Genomic DNA, 17,145 nt, shown 5'->3' with positions numbered 1-17,145 from the left:
CAAGACTAGTAATGGTGGTGAAATGGGGTGATGGGGCACCTTTTCTGGTCCTGCCTGTACCTGTGGACTACGAACTCCACACAAGCTTCTCAGTTTTTTGGTTTCCTTCCTCCACCCCTTTAGGTGGGACAGCATGTTTAGAGGGGGCCAGAATTGGGTGTTTCTTAGGCTCTGACAAAACCCCGGCAGGTTAGGCTCTGGTTAAATATGGTCTCCTGAGAGCAGAGCTGGGAGAGAAGAACAGAATGCTTTGGCATATTATCTCAGAATGATTATTTCTCTTCTCTCCCAGCCAAAAGTGTAAGGGGATTTTCCTCCAATATTCATGTGAGAACCTGGTTGAGCGTGTGGACTTAAAGCTCACCAACGTGTGGAGACCACCGCACGACTAGGTCCCCCTGGAGTTCTGATCAGTCAGGCACATCCACATTTGTCCAGTACTGTTTGGGCTTTCCTGCCTTGACACTTCTCCATGGAGATGTCTGCACATGTGGGTTGTGATTCTCTGCATGTGCCTGTTTCTCCAACTTGAGGGGGCAGCAGCATACCCCGGAACCTCCCCTCCCTTGTCCAGTTTGCTCAGCTTCTTACCTGTTGCTCGGGTGGAGTCAGTGACTTCTAAGATCCTCACGTGAGAACAGGAAGGCAGCCCGCTCCATTCTTCACACATGCTGAGTCACTCCTGGGCTCTCGATCGTCTTCAGGATGAACTTCACCTGCCCGAGCAGGGAGCACATTCACGGCGTCACTCCTCCTCTCTCCCTAGGTCTCTACCTTCCTGTTCCCCCACTGTGTTCACACCGCAGCCACAGTCGACTTCTAGGCCCTCCACGAACGTGGGGTCCTCCCTCCCGATTCTGTGCCTTAGCAAATGCCATTTCCTAAATCTCAGCGACCATTGCCTGTTCGTCTCCCTGTTGAAAACATACTCAACTCCACCTTCCAAGTCTTATTAAAAAGACACCTCTTTTTTTTCCCTACAGAGGCGTCTCCTTTGTTAGCTTGTGTCACGTGATTAGAGCACGTCCACGTTTTCAGCATCTGCATTTTCCCTCTCCCGCCAGATTGCCTTCTAAAGTGGTCTGTCTCTAACTCGTTCACTCGAATGAACAAGTGACAGAATTCACAACTGAACATAAGAAGTTTGAGTGTTTGTCTCCAAAACCTCTCCAAAACCCTTTCCCTGATTTTTTAAAAAATTTTTTTTTCAACGTTTATTTATTTTTTTGGGACAGAGAGAGACAGAGCATGAACGGGGGAGGGGCAGAGAGAGAGGGAGACACAGAATCGGAAACAGGCTCCAGGCTCTGAGCCATCAGCCCAGAGCCTGACGCGGGGCTCGAACTCACGGACCGCGAGATCGTGACCTGGTTGAAGTCAGACGCTTAACCGACTGCGCCACCCAGGCGCCCCTTCCCTGATTTTTAAGTTGCGTCCTGTAATGAGCCTTGGGAAGTGATTCAAAGACCACATTCTACTTTCTGTATTTTCTCTTATTTAATGCCTACTATAATCGCTGGTATCATTTCTCTTTTAATCATTTCAGAGTCATGGTATTGCATAAACAACCTGGCAGTATAACGAAGCATCGATCAACCCACATAAAAACCATTAATATTGGGTGCCTGGGTGGCTCAGTCAGGTAAGCATCTGACTTGGCTCAGGTCATGATCTGGCAGTTTGCGGGTTCGAGCCCCACGTCGGGCTCTGCGCTGACAGCTCGGAGCCCGGAACCTGCTTCGGATTCTGTGTCTCCCTGTCTCCTTGCCCCCCTCCCTCTCTCAAACATAAACATTAAAACTTAAAAAAACAAGCAATTAATATTGCTCCACAGTTACAGCCACGGTGGCCAGCGTTCCGCCTGCCACATTACTTCCACTCCTGGCATCACTCACTGTGGGGTTCATCACCCTGAGACACCGGGCGTTTGAACGTGATGCTGTTCCTAGCTTGCGTAACAAGCCCATGAGGTAGATATTATGATCACAATTTTATAAATAAGACGGGGGAAGATGAGAAGATTCAAAAGGTCTTTGCAGCCCCAGAGCCGGTGAGTGACACAGTCGAGAAGAGAACTGCCTGCCCCTCCTCGTGCACTGTAGGCATTTGCTTCATTTTATGGGACCGCTCTGCTTAGCCCTCTTTTGCCTTTATTCGATTTCTACTTTTCCACCAACACGTTCTGACCTTTGTTCTTTCTCTTTTTTTTTTCCAATGTTGATTTACTTTTGAGAGAGACAGAGAGACAGAGTGCAAGTGGGGGAGGGGCAGAGAGAGAGGGAGACACAGAATCCGAAGCAGGCTCCAGGCTCTGAGCTGCCATCACAGAGCCCGACGCGGGGCTCGAACTCACAGACCGTGAGATCATGACCTGAGCCGAAGTCGGACGCTCAACCGACTGAGCCACCCAGGCGCCCCAAGACCTTTGTTCTTTAGATTCCAACTTTCTATAACCGGCAGAGAGTTATATTTTCCCTCTTCAATCCACTCCCTTTACCTGTTTTTATTTTCCTCCTTTTGAAAATCCTCTGATAATTTTCTCTGGTCTTTTTTTCCATCTACCTCCTGTGTTCGGGTCTGATTACGTAATGAATTATGGAAACTTGGTATTCAAAGTAGCAGTGTTTTCACCCGGCCGTTATTAAACGTGGCGTCAACCCGCAGAGATGACTAAGTTAAGGCCCTGAGGCCATTTAATTCAAGACTAGAGGACCACACTCCGCAACACTATGGCACAGAACGCCGCGCTCCATAACATCTTGTTCATCCCGGTTTCTCGCCCAATGTCGTCATCATCTTGTCAAGGACGGAAGGCGCCCAGTGGGGCGTGGCATTTTCCTGGACAGGAGAGCGAGGCCGCATACAAACGGGGTAACCTGCACCCACAGCTGTGGCACAGCAAAGGGGGCCTGTGCCTCCATTTCAACGAGAATTTCGAACGGTCGCTCGTGGAGTGTACGTGAGCTTTGATCCCTCAGAAACGTGAAGTTCCCTTCTATTTTGGGAGATCGTGAAATCTTCTCCTGTTCCCTTCCTGAGGTGTGTGTAAAATGAGTTCTCTTATCAGTTGTGCCTGCCCGGGAGAGATAATTTGGTGGCAGAAAGGCGAGCGTCCTTGTGTGATTCCTACCCGGTTTCCTTTGCAAATGCGGCGTGCGATTTCACGGACTTTTTATTTATTTTTTCTATTCGAAGTTGCTGAATTTGAATGAGCTACAATCCCTCTTTTTTAATAGACTGTATCAAAAATGTTTAAATTCCATAGCATCGGTGGAACCATACATTATGTCTGAGGACAAGGCCCGGGAGCATTTGGAGTGTTATCAGCAGCTTTAAATAGGTATTGGGTTTGAAGATAGAGTGTGTGATGAAAGAAAGCCAGACCCTAGCAGGCGATTTAGCTTTTAGTTCTGAGGAACCTGTCACTGCTCGCTTCTGTAAACCTACCTAATGTGATTTATCTGATCCATTTCAATGCAAGAGAATGAAATGGCTCCCGTTAGCAACCGATACAGAAACAGCCGTTAGAAACTCACAAGCCTGGTGCTGCTTAAACATCTAGGCTAAGCACTTTTTAAATTAGCCACTTTAATCTTGTTAGTGGTCTGTAAATGAGAACCTCTCTCAGCAATCAGATGTTCACAAATAAGCCCATTTCCCACGGACCGGTGGTGTCGAGAAGGCTGGAGCTGTCTTGCTAAGGAGGATTGACTTTGGAGCAGGGTTTTAACAGATGCCCAAACGTACCACAGCGCCTCTTCCTTTGGGAGCATGGGGTTCGGCAGTCTGGGGGTGGCTGTGTCACTGCTCACCACTCCTACCATCCTCTTGGACCGCCATTTCCTTCCGTGGCTCTCTCCCCCATGTCTGCGGTCACCTCGAGGGCGGGGAGATGGGACACTTGAGAGAACCCAGAAGCATGGGGTGGATAGAAACCAGGTCCCTGCAGGTGGCTGAAGCCTCCACCCTTTCTTTGGGGGTGGAGCCTATGCTCCACGTTCACCGGTGGCTTCGAGTTGAGTGATTATGTTTACGCCTTAATGTCCTGCTTCTCTCTCAGTCCCAAACCGGTGCTCTTGGCCCTCTGATGCCCTGCTCGCTTCTGCTGGGCCCTTCCCTTGGGGGCCCTGTGTATATTCACATCCCAGCTGTATTCCTTCTGGCTGGGTGACCTCACGGGCCATGAACTTGCCCCTCAAGTGTCTTTGAAAAGTGCCTGCTTCTGTATACTAGCTTAGCACTCACATGCGGCCCACGGCATCATCTGGTTCCTAATTTTGGCTGACCAGAAGCGTCACCGGGGGAACTTTCCAAAAATAGATTCCATGACCTTATCTCAGTTCTGCTGAACTTGAATCAAAGACTGAATATGGGGATGTGCACGTTTTTAGAAAAACTTTCCAAGGGAACCCTACAGTCGGCCAGGTTGGGGAACTCGTAACTGGGGTCACCGTCTTTAGAATCTCCTTGTTCAAGCCCAGCTGTGGGTATGGCTGAAGGGCGATGCCGGGAAGAGCCTCGCGCTCTGACCAACTGCTGGAAGGACCTAAATATCTTGCCTGCCCAGTGAACAGATGGCAAAGTTGGCAGGCTATTCTGAAGGCCTCGAACCCTGACCTGCCTTCTAGTCCGGGTCGAGGGAGGGGGCATATGACCTCCACCTCCCAAAGCTGCTTCAGACCTGCCCGACGCTTCGGCTGAAACCCTGCACCCCGCACCCATGTGAACATCTATCTTTATTATCCAAGAATTATGTGAAAATATACTTGTTAAAAATACCAGTGCCCGCGAGTATAGAGAAGTGAACGGCTCTCTCCACATGGCAAATCGTGTCCCTCTGGAGACGGCCGACTGTGTTGTCTTCAAGGGTCAGTATTTTTGAAATACCGCCACATAAAGAAACACGCCTATTTGCATAAATGGGGGAACGTTTGTAGAGTAAAAAGTTGGACGGTTGAGGGGGTACGCAGGTTTTCAGACTTGAGGGATAATGACCAACGTCCACTCTGCGGCCGCCTGCACTTAGACCCTCCGAGGCAGTGGATGAGGAGGCCTGTTCCCCTCACGGGAACCCACGCTGGATCTGGCCAACTGTAAAATAAAATCTGCACCGATGTGAGGTAGGGGAGAAGGCCTCAGACAGAACTCCGTCACCGCGAGTCAGAGCGCAGGTACAGCCTTCCCTGTGGCCGTGGGAAGGGCCGCCACCTGACCGCAAGGTGGCCGTGACGTGGAGCACGGTGTGGGCTGTGGTCAAGGGCCGGGGACCTCAGCACTGGATGCGTGCCAGGGATCGTTCATTCCATCTCCTTTCTTTCAATTTGAACCTTATTCCCAACATTCAGTTCTGAGCCTGGTAACCTCTCTGCTGCTGAGATGAGTTGTGTCCGAATGCAAGAGAAAAACAACCCTGTTCGAGAAAATTCTCAGGATTAGCAGTTCTGTTTTGGAGACTGCCAAACCCGATGATTTTAGTGTTGGCATCTCACTATCAGTGGTACCTTTTCCTGACAGTCATTGTAATATTGAGCCAATTGCTTCTTGTGGACAGAGGGATAGAATTAGATGTCTAAAGTATCACTGACTTCATTTCCCATGCGGAAGCTCTTAGGGTCTAGATACAGCCGATTCTCCGCTGGTCTTGCCAGTCTCGGTGTGATGGGCAGCGAAGGACGGACTGGCTTGGAGCCTAGCGGTGCTGGCTCACACCCCCGGCTCTGTCCTGGGCAAGCCTATCGGCCGAACAGTCACTTTAATCTCTCCGAGTTGTACTTTCCTCGTTTGTAAAACGAGAGAAAGAACACACATCTCACAGTGGAGTTGTGAAGATGAACAAAATACGAGAAGCAGGCTCCTGACTGAGTCTCACGAGACACAGCGAGGAAACTTAGGCAGTTTTCCACCCCTAGTTACAGATGCGGGGGGACAGGGTGTCTCCCGCTAGGTCACGTCGCCGATCAATGACAACACGGGGACAAGAACACAGGACTTCTGCCTTCTGGCGACAAGCGTTTCCCCATCAAGCTACGTGCACTCAGAAATGCGGTTCCACGGGCGAAAACCCACCGGGACCAGCCAGCATTTTCCTCATCTCTGTCCCGAAGCTCAGCGTCTACCTGCAAAGCACTCTTGCAATTTCAGGACAAAATAATATTCTAGCATAATCATATTTATGTTAAAAGCTTAATGGCTATCATTAAAGCAAACTAATAATCCAAGTTCTAGTAATTATATTACAATTAACTAAACATCCTAATCAAAACCAATTAATGCCGGGGAAGACCTCTGTCAGGTGAGGAAGACGTATCACTCTGGCTTGAAAGCATCACCTCGGACCCGGAGGCCCACGCGGGATGGGTGTCTGGGCCCCGATGGAGCTGTGGACCAGATAATGCCGCGCTGCTCCTCCTCTTAAACTTTGCCTTTAAAACCCGGGTCAGAATTTTCATTTTAGTTCGAAAGGCTCTTCAATGCTTCCCTGGGGAAGTGCCTCTTGGCGTTAGCCAAGTCGTACGCTAGATGTCACTGTGTTGCAACAAAATTTGGATTTTGAATGCCTTTTTCTGTGGCTGTAAATAAGGTGTCCTTTAGGAAGAAGAAGAAGAAAAAAAAAAAGTGACCTGTCTTTCGAAAGGACTCGTCTCTCTCTCCGTGGTCTCTTACATGGTCATCTGGACCAAGCGTCAGGTTTATTGATCACCCGTGGAGATTTATTTCAAATGAACACACACACAAAACGTGTGCCTGTTTGACAGCAGCAACTTTAGTGGTGATGTTCTAATGTCCACGTTTCCCCCCGTGGCTTTGTGCCAGTTTAGACGGAAGTCTGTGGGGGAGTGATTCCAAGCTCCTGTCTCAGCCCTAAGCGGGTCTCTGGACTCCACTGTCCTTACTGCAGACTCATTACCCCCAGTGTCCTGCTCTCTCACCTCCTGAGCCTCTGGAACAACAATGGCAGGGCCATAAAACCAGCTTCATGATGTAAAACGTCTGGGTGAGTTTTGCCTCTTCTGCCCCCCAGTCGTTAAATCCAGTGAGTTGCCAAGACGCGACTTCCTTCTCTAGCATCCTAACAAGACCCTCTCCTTGCCTCAGTTCAGAAACGCACGTTTTTAAGAATGTGCATTCTTGTCACATGCATGTCCCAACCAGTGTCTCAAATTCAAGTTGTTCTGTTCATTTAAGGAAACAGAGACGATCAAACAACAACACCCTGGATGATCCAAGCTTAGCTGACCTCTCCACGGGCGATGGCGGCGGGTCCAGGCTCCCAGCACATGGGACCTGGTCAGCCCAATGGCAGCCCTGTCCTTAGCTCGTGACGAGTGTCCTGCTTGCCTTTGAGCACTTCCTCGGTTTTACGCCCCTAAGCCTTTGTAGGCACTGCTGTCCCTGCCCAGAAAGTCTTTAGTTCTTTCTCGGGCTGACCGGTCTGTTGTGCAAAACTCAGTCCCTTCATCTGTTCATTCTTCACCAGGCCCCCCGGCCCCCCTTAATTTTTCCATTCCACATTCTCATGATTTCTTTGTAGTTCTGTCTTCCCTTTAGCTCATGCATGTGTTGTAGGAGAGAATGATGTCTCTTCCTCTTTGTCATCTTGACAATGCTCCATATATGGTAGGGAAGTGAACGTATAAATGACATCGTTATGTAACATATCATGCTTCCCTCTAATTGCGAATTTGTTAATTAAAATTTAGCAGAATGTGGAAGTAGAGACTTCAGTGGAGGCACTAACAGATGGACAGATGTCATATTCTAGAATGAAGTGCAAGATCCTGAGGCTGGATTTCAGAAAGAAGAGAAAACCAGTCCTCATGACGCATCCATCTGATGGTCTCAAGAGTCTGGAAGAAGCTGGAGGGGGGTGGGTAAGATTTGTCCAGAGTCCGTTTCGATGTGCCACGAGGAATTAAGTGAAATCACTGGGAAGCCTGGAAATCTGTGGCTTGTATTTTGGCTGACACACTACAGTAGCATCCGGCTCCCTCTTGAACGACTCTGGGGCAGGGGAGCAGCTGTGAAAGCCGAGTGAAGAGGACGTTGACCCTTTGGGCGAAGGATGTGTGATTATCCTCACAGGCCAGGCATGGGCTGTGAACAAGACAACAGATGTGTTAGACTCACTGCCGTCCCGGAAAGCCCCATCGCGGGGACCAGAAGACTTGCCCCAAGGGTACCTTGATGCCTAGGTGCCCAGGAAGGAAATCAAGCGGCCGTCAGGCACAGCACATTAACTGTTAAGCTGCCGTCCCTCGGCTTCTCACCTACCCTGCTCTGCTCTGTGACGCCGGGGTTGGGCTGCAAACCTACTCCTTTGCCAGGCAGGGCTCCTGAGCCCTTCTGCGCAGGTGCGGCGGCTGCGGGCTGACAGCAGGGCTGGAGGGGCGAGGGGCCCCATCCTCTCTCTCGCACAACCGTTCATGGCCACGGCTTACCAGCAATGCCGCCTGTCCCTGCAGTGCCTGTTGAGCAGGGCTTTATTTCAGTTTCTGGTCCTGCGCACATTTCTAGAACCAGCCCCAGCACTCTCTCCTCAAGCAATCCTCCTCCTTCAGAGGTCTGAGTCCCAGTCTGCCTGGGGTCCCGCCTTCAAGCTCCCGGACCATCAGCACCAGGACCAAGCTCCTGGACCGTCAGCAGCAGCCTCGCCCCGGGGTGGGGCTCCAGCTCTGGGAGGGTCCCCCTCCAAGCCTCCGGAGTTGTTCTCATCACCTGACCCCTTCCCTCTGTCGCCCGGACCCGGGGCTGGTAACCCCCACACCGGCTGCAGCTCTGGGACTCCGATGTCCTGGCTTGCGTCTAAGTTGTCTGATGCCTGCCTGGCCCATTCCCTAGATGCGTTCTCTCTTAAAGTAACAGTGAGTTTCCGCTTTCCTGTCTGGAAGCTGATTCCTAAAAGAAAGGCGGCATGTCCGACATCCAGGGGACTGCCGGTAAGGAGTCTCCGAGGCAAGGAGAGGTTGTGGAGGGCAGAGGGTCAGCTTTATACACCTGCTGTGCCAGAGTGAATGTGAGGAGTAGGACCCTTCATGCCCCCCTTCCACGCCCAAACTCCCCGGCCCCGAAGGTCAGGTATCAGCGGGGGCAGCATGAGCCGGCAGGTGAAGGCCCTGGGAAGGGCTAAGGAACCCACCACGGCTCAGGGCTAGCCGGGGAGGATGCCGGAAGTTTGCCCACTCTCCGGGGTGGTTACTACATGGGACTGGACCCAGCCATGAGCTATTTGCTGTATTGTTTTCGTGATATCAAGTAAACCGATTTTTTTTTTTTTTACTTAAAAGTGACCCCCAGAATGTCATGAAGACGGCCTTAAATTTCACGTGGGAACAAATGGAAGAACCAGCCCACCGAGCAGTTTTCGGGCAACGTGGGACACACACACGGCAGGCTCTGTGACGACAGGGGGAAGTGTAGACAGGGGGTAGGTGCCACCGTGGGTAAGTTGCCGAGTGCGGGCGAGCCTGTGGTTTGACAGGAGCCCCAAAGGGTGCCGGGCTCTGGCTGCCGGCAGGAAGGCGAGCAGAGGCACTTCTTTTTTCTGTCTTAGCCTAATTACACTATCCTGCTCAGGCCCAGGGCCCCGAGGCCCATGCTCTTAGAGATCAGCGGACCTGCAGGGAGAATTGCCACTCTCCTGGCCTTCCACACTGGAGGGCCTGACACGCCCCAGGTCACAGACGGGGTACGCTTACCATTTATTCCTAGCAGGTGGCAGATCTGACCCCTGCCAGGTCACTGATACTCAGTCGCTAAGCGATTAGAAGGTCGCAGAGGTTTGCGGGAAGAAGAGAGGAGGGCTACGGGATTCTAGGTGGGGAGGCCTGGAGGTGGGGCTCGGAAAAATGTGAAAAAAAAAAAAGATGAAAGATAGCAAGCTTGCTTTGAGGCTGTGCAAGGAAGGCAGGGGAACTGGGGGCGAAGGAAGTGCCCCCCTCCCCCCCGCCGGGAACGGGGAGGGAAGTGGAGGGGGGGGTGGCCCGGGGCAGGGACCTGGAGGCAGGGTGGGGGCGGAGGGCAGGGACTCAGGTGGCAGGGGTGGAGGGCGGGGCCCGGGAGGCAGGGGTGGGGCTGCGGGCAGGGACCTGGGCGGTGGGGGAGGGGCGGAGGACCAGCGGGGTGGGGGCGGCCGGGCCGGGACCTGGGTGGCAGGGGTGGGGGTGGAGGGCAGGGACCTGGGTCGCGGTGGCCGGTTGGGGTGGGGGTGGGGGGTAGCGGGGGCGGCCCGGGGCCGTCGGGCCGGGGCTGCGGTGCCGGCGGCGCCCCGGGACTGGACGGGTCCCCCTGCGCAGGGTCGCGGCCCCTCCCCTGCACCCCTCTCCCCCTCCCCCTCCCCAGCTGTTTTTCCGCCCGGCTCTCTGAAAGCCTTATTGATGGCCCAACGGGCGCGCCTCAGCCCACGGTTTCCCCGGCCCCCGGAGCAGCCCGCGCTTCCTCTGACGTGGCCTCTGTCTTCTGCCCTCCCCGGAGCCCCGGGCCTTTCACGTTTCAAACGCTCGACAGCTGGCCGCGCCGCCGCTTCCGCCCCAAGAAGGGCTCTTGGCACCGCACCACGGCCCGGCCGGCGCCGCGCTCTCTTCTCTCCAGCTGTGACAGAGGCTTTTTCTAGAGACTCGGAGAAGCTGCTGTCCAGCTGCGGCCTCGCCCCGTCCCGGGCTCTGCATGTTAATCAGCGGCCGCTCACTGCCCCGTTTGTGGGGCTCCGGCAGGTGCGCCCCCAGCCGGTCCCTTGCGCCCGCTCGGGCAGGTGAGCCCGGGCCTGACGTCACCGCAGGTGTGCCCCGCGGCGGGGGGGGGGGGGGGGGGGTCATCCCAGCCCGCCCGGGGGGGGGGGGCAGGGGCTCCGGTCCCAGGGCACCCTGAGCGACAGGGCCTCTGCATTCCCGGACCCAGAGACACAAGCCGCCGCACTCACTTCGTGGAGGGAGGGGGCGGGGACACAGGGGCCCTGCAGGGCCCGGGGTGGGGGTGGCGGGCATCCCGATTCGGTGCACAGCTGATGACTTTGGGAGCAGCCCAGCTGCTGCCCTGCCCCCACTGAGTGCTTTTGTTCACTCTGGTCTCGGTTTTGGAAAACTTTCTGTGTCGTGTAGCGTGATTGTCCCTGACTTTTGAACCTACCCGTCTTCTGCGTCCTGGGCCTTCCCAGCGCCTTGGGTTGGGCTGGCCGGGGGTCTGTCCGCGCTGTTCTGTTTCTCTTTAGTAAGAGCGGCAGCTTGTCACCATCCTTGGGTTTTCACTCAGTGCCAACTGCTCACGCCTTCCACGTGTATTCATCTCGTTTAGCCCCCTCAACATCAGGACGGGTACACATAGTCATTTTCCACACTGAACTAAGGCACGAGAGACTCGCCAGCCTTGGCCAGGCACCGGCAGGGCCACGCCCCCTCCCCACACTACCTAGCGAGTGCGACAGTCCTTCACGTGGCTGATCTTCTTCAGTCTAGAATCCATCCCCCTGAGGACTGGACCCTGGCATCCTTTATGCTTGTGGGCCTTGCAGACATGAAGGGATGAAAGGGACAGAAAGGGAACAACAGGAAATGTAATGAGCACCCACGCCACATGGAGAACCACAGTCCAAGCTTCTGTGGCCAGCATCTGATGTTACCCACCCAGCCATCTAGCAAGGACAGTGTTAATTTCTCCATTTTTTTTTTTTGTGGTAAATGATATTTGGTTGTATGGACGATAGGAAGGGAAAATGTATTAAAACTCCTATTCCTCACTTCTTGCTACTTGCATTGGTTTATTTCATGGGCTTTTTATTCTCAAAGTTGGTTTCTTCAAGGAATGATGGACATGAGCTAAATAGACTTTCCCTTTTCATCTAGAAGTATACACTCCCAGGCTGGAAGCCATAGTGGGCTTTCTTTCATTTCAACGCTGCTGTAATGCTTCGGAAACGTATGTATTCACCACCACGACTCAGTGACACAATTATTGTTATCCACGATTTACAGAGGAGGAATCAAGATAAAAGAATTAAAACCAGAGAAGGACACACACTCATTCTAGACACTGGAGGTCTCAAACTTGTAGTGTTAACTTGGCCTACAGATATGTTATACTTGCACCATATGATATCTTCTTTTATAGATTCAAATTAATTAAAAGCACTTAAAATTAGTTGATGCTTTAAAAGTCCAGATGCCCCAGTCTCTCTGACCAAATATCAGGTGATCCAGCAACACCGGGGCCCCACTTATATGTGGCAACAATCTGTTGATAACTCATTAATCCCTGACCACTAACTATATTTTAAGGTGAGCTCTCCTCTGTACGAAACTTACTCTCCAGCCTGTGTTGCTGATTCACAATATCTGTCAGGCTCCCCAAAGCATTGACTTTGCCTGAAACAGCTTCCAGAAACAACCATACCCATCAGTGGAATAGTCTATGATATGGAAACAGTTGTCTCTAAGGGGTGGTAACAAGGCCTCACTCAGTCAAAATCTGTGGCCCATGTCTCTCGAGCTCTGTATTCTGACGTCGATTTCAAAGATCAGTCAGGATATTCCAGGGATGCAAGGATGGTTGAACATCAAAAATCAAGTAATTGTTAGAAAACCACATGATCACTTCCATAGAGACAGAAAAATAACTAGAGAAAATTCAGCTCTCTTTCATAGGAAAACATCTTCAGGAGTTGAACTGGTGGTCTCAGCCATTGCAATATGAAAAGAAAAAAGAAAAGAGATGAAAGTTACTAAGATTTAAGTAACAGTGCACACTTTGACAGCACATAGACCAAAGTTGAAGCAACACAGAGAAGATTAGCATGGCCCGTGTGCAAGGATGATATGCAAATTCGCGAAGTATTCCATATTTAAAAAAAAAAAACTTTAGAGATAAAATTGCTCTTAATTTTTTTAAATGTTTATTTATTTTTGAGAGATAGAGAGAGACAGGGTGCGAGTAGGGGAGTGGCAGAGAGAGAGAAAGACACAGAATCTGAAGCAGGCTCCAGGATCTGAGCTGTCAGCACAGAGCCCGACACGCGGGGCTCGAACTCCCAAACCGTGAGATCATGACCGGAGCTGTAGTCCGATGCTTAACCGGCTGAGCCATCTGGGTGCCTCAAATTGCTCTTACATACAAATATAATATGTTTTTCATAGAAAATCCTACGTAATCTATAAACCATTAGTACTAATGAGCAGCCCCATATATTCAATTTATTTCTTCTGCAAATATATATCCAGTGTAAGAATGGCTATTCTAGGTGTAGCAGATACAACAGTGAATAATACAGAAAGTCCTGCCCTCGTGGAGCAAATCTATTTAGAAATATTTACAATATGTCTCATGATGACAAATATTCTAGAGCACAACAAAGCATAATCAATTCTTCTAAAAGTATGTGGTGGTTGGGGAGGGTCTCAGTATTAAGATGACAGCTGTGTAAATCCCTAAAGGAAGTGAGAGATCTCTAGCTGGGGGAGATCACTGCAGGCTGGGGGGAACAATGAGCACGAATGTTCTGAGTGAGAATTGTGCCGGTGTGCTGCTAAGTGCAAGGAAGTCAGTGGAGCAGCATGAGCCAATGGAAGAACGATGCCAGATGAGCCTGGAGAAGTAACCTAGGGCCAGATAACATAATGTAGCTCTTTGAAAGATTTGGCTTTTACTCGGAGTGAGAGAGAGCTCCTGGAAGGGTTGGGGGAGAGTGTTGTCCTACAGGATCATCCCGTCGTCTTCGCCAAAATGGAGGGAAGTGAGTGCAGAAGCGGGACATCAGTTAGGGGGTTACTGCAATAATCGGGGAGAGAAATGTCTGTGGCTTCGCGAGCTAATACTGGAGGTGTGAGACATGAATAACTCCTGGCTTTATTCTAAAGGAAGAACTGCCTTTGTGATAGAGTCAGTGTGGTACCTGAGTTTTTAATTTATAGACTGGAAGAATGGAGTTCCCACTAAGCAAGATGCTGAAGACTGTAGAAAGGGGGAGGTTCGGAGGAGGTGGGGAATCGAGAACTTGGTCTTGCACATATTTGTTTCGAGGCATTGGAGTGGTCAGTCTGGGGCCAGGCATCTGCTGTGGTGACAAAAACAAATCTCAACGGTATAAATCACAAGTGTATTTCCCATGGATGCCATGCCCGTCGTAGATTGGACAATTCTCCAGGACAACTGCTTTTCATGCAATGACTTAGGGACGTGGCTCAGCCCTTCCTACTCACAGCCTTCATGCTCACTGCCAAAGGCAACCGCGAGATTAGAAAAGTGGGCAGTGTCTTTCTACCGTCTCACCTTGTGGCTGTGCAGTGGGTGCAGGGGTGTGTTGCCCAGAATTTCCCGTGGGGTCTGAAGCCCTCATTATCCCTGCTGTTGGAGAGTTGGGTCCCGATGGAACCCCTTATGTGACTCCCTATGGACTGTCTCCTATAAAGAGAGTCATCTAGCCCAAGGAAATGCCCTCTCCCCAAAGCAGCCCGCTTCCAGCGACAGTTGACATGGGGGAACAGAGGCGGCTCTTGACTCAACTTGGAACAAGTCTGATGGTCAATCCAGCTTCAGAAGCCCTCAATGGGATTAGCTAAGGCTCCATAGTAATTACATTGCATTGAACTTTTCCCTATTCTCCTTCCCTCAACGCCTTATGGATGAGACCCTTAAGGCCTGGCCCCAATAACCTCTCGCAACAAATCTCTGTGATTCAGCTTCTCAGGAAAACATAGGATGTGTAACAGATTTATTTTCTCGATGAGTAGTCATATTCTCCCACCTCAAAGTGTCATGCAGGAGCTATACTGTGAGCATAGCATAAGGTACAAACTGGTCAAAATACTATTGTGTATACCTGAAACTAATAGAACATTGTTTGTCAACTATACTCAAGTAAAAAAAAAATAATTAAATAAAATTACAAAGATTCTTTAAAACAATTTTTTTCAATGTTTATTTATTTTTGAGAGACAAAGAGAGACGGAGCGTGAGTAGGGAAGGGGCAGAGAGAGAGGGAGACACAGAATTCAAAACAGGCTCCAGGCTCCGAGCTGTCCGCACAGAGTCCGACGTGGGGCCCGAGCCGTGAGATCATGACCTGGGCTGCAGTCGGACGCCCAACCAACTGAGCCACCCAGGCGCCCCTACAAAGACTCTTTTAAAATTTTTTTTTCAACGTTTATTTATTTTGGGAACAGAGACAGAGCATGAACGGGGGAGGGGCAGAGAGAGAGGGAGACACAGAATCGGAAACAGGCTCCAGGCTCTGAGCCATCAGCCCAGAGCCTGACGCGGGGCTCGAACTCGCGGACTGCGAGATCGTGACCTGGCTGAAGTCAGAGGCTTAACCGACTGTGCCACCCAGGCGCCCCTTGACTCTTTTAAAAAAGTGTTATGAGAAATACGATGTGTGTGTGCCCGGAAGAGAGACACCATTGGTGAGTACTCACAGTGTCCATCACATACATTCCTTTCTGACTTCTCTAAGAAGAGGTATTAAGTGAATGAGTGGATATATGAAGGTAGACTTTGGGGCTTATATCCGGACTGGAGATCATACTCTTGGGTGATTAAGATTAATACCAGATGACATCTTCTAATGATTAGGACAGATAGAGGTGTGAGGACTGAGCTCTGGGCACGTGAACATTTTGACATCAAGGAGATGAGGAAGAACTGGGAAAGGAGACAGAGAAATTGGCGATATGCCCGTCCTCTGCCTTAGCTGCTCCTCAAAAATTCTCACACAGTACACAAGGACATATGTTCCCAGATGGACATTGAACCTTTTCTTTGTTACTATGGAATAATGGAAACAACCCAAATATCCATCAACACAAGAAAGGACAAATAGGCTGTGGCAAAACCATAAAATAGTATAGACCATAGCAGTTAGAGTGGCTGGAATCGAGTTGCATGCATTAATAAGAATAAATCTCAAAAACATAATGTTGAGCGAAAACAGCAGGCTTCATGTTCATGCATGTAATATGAAACCACGTATATGAAGTTTAAAAACATTGCAAACAATACCCTTCCTTGCTAATGGACACGACTTGTAAAGTAGCAGTATGATGGGCACACAGGCAGCTATGTGTTCTGCGTTGGGGGACAGGACAGGAGTACGTTTGCACACTGATATGTATGTTGTCCTCTGCTATTATTGTGAATGTCTAAACTGCTCGACATAAAAAGATACCGTCCCATCTTGCTGTTATAAGCCGCACAAAATATTAATGAAAGCAGGTTTGTAAAGTGTCTTTGGTAACGACAGATGTCACATCATTGATAGCTGGGAACTTTGATTTATTTGGCCATCACTAAAGCGTCACCATAACGGTAGTAATGACAATGAAAATGATTATAACAATAGCATATCATTGTTTGTTTTAAGCTCCATTGTGACCAGATCTGTGCTAAGCTAAGCCTTTCCTAAGCATTATTCTACTCAGTGCTCATCACGACCCTAGAATAGAGACGGTTAATAACTCCTATGTTGCAGATGAGGAAGCCGATGCCCAGAGAGAAATCGTGTCTCACGGCTAAGAAGTGGCAGAACCAGAGTCTGACCCATCTTAGTTTGACCGAAATTAAATATTCAAGTGTGCAACGCTCCATCGTTCTCTCTGCCCCAAGCAAGGCTCAGAGCACTTGCTGAGTTACTGCCCATAAACGGAAGTGAACCAGGAGGGACAGGGTTGCAGACGCCAGTAAGAGCAGCGATGATCTGGGAGTACCCAGGCTGCTCTCCCCTGTCCGACGCGTTGAGCCACAGCGTGGCAATATGAGCATAATCAGATCTTCTTTCCCAGGTTCCCAGGGAGACACATCCAATCCCTGCTCTGCGTATTTCTTGGTAAGAGAGGGTGTCACAATTGTCATGCTTCCTCTTCTGGGGAAACTAATTTCATTCAATTGAACTGAATTTAAAATCACAGACAAGAAGCCTCCTCACTGCAAGCAGCTTCCTCCATTACTGCGGCCCAGGGTTTCTAGACTCCACTGGCTCAGGAGAATCACCTGGTGAACTTTAAACAATTCTGCTAGCCTCGCCACAGAGCCAGACCCTTTTGATTCAACTGGTCTGCGGTGGGATGTGGCACTGGAGGCTGCTTAATCTCCCCAGCTCTTCCGATGTGAAGAGCTATTTCTGATGTTGGGAACCTCTGTGCTTAAGTTTGGGGGTAAGCTCTCCTA

At 50.5% G+C, this 17,145-nt stretch overlaps 1 non-coding gene across 1 annotated transcript; it reads left to right on the top strand.

The window, feature by feature from the left end:
- The first annotated feature begins 12,726 nt into the window (after positions 1-12,726).
- On the top strand, positions 12,727-12,833 carry LOC122467360. The gene has a single exon (XR_006292905.1). It is a non-coding gene; the product is annotated as a U6 spliceosomal RNA (small nuclear RNA).
- The last annotated feature ends 4,312 nt before the right edge of the window (positions 12,834-17,145 follow it).

Source organism: Prionailurus bengalensis, chromosome A3 (assembly GCF_016509475.1).
Source record: "Prionailurus bengalensis isolate Pbe53 chromosome A3, Fcat_Pben_1.1_paternal_pri, whole genome shotgun sequence".
Classification (NCBI taxonomy): Eukaryota; Metazoa; Chordata; class Mammalia; order Carnivora; family Felidae; genus Prionailurus; species Prionailurus bengalensis.
Note: the sequence above shows the minus strand (reverse complement) of the source record. Positions and strands in the feature narration are given on the sequence as shown.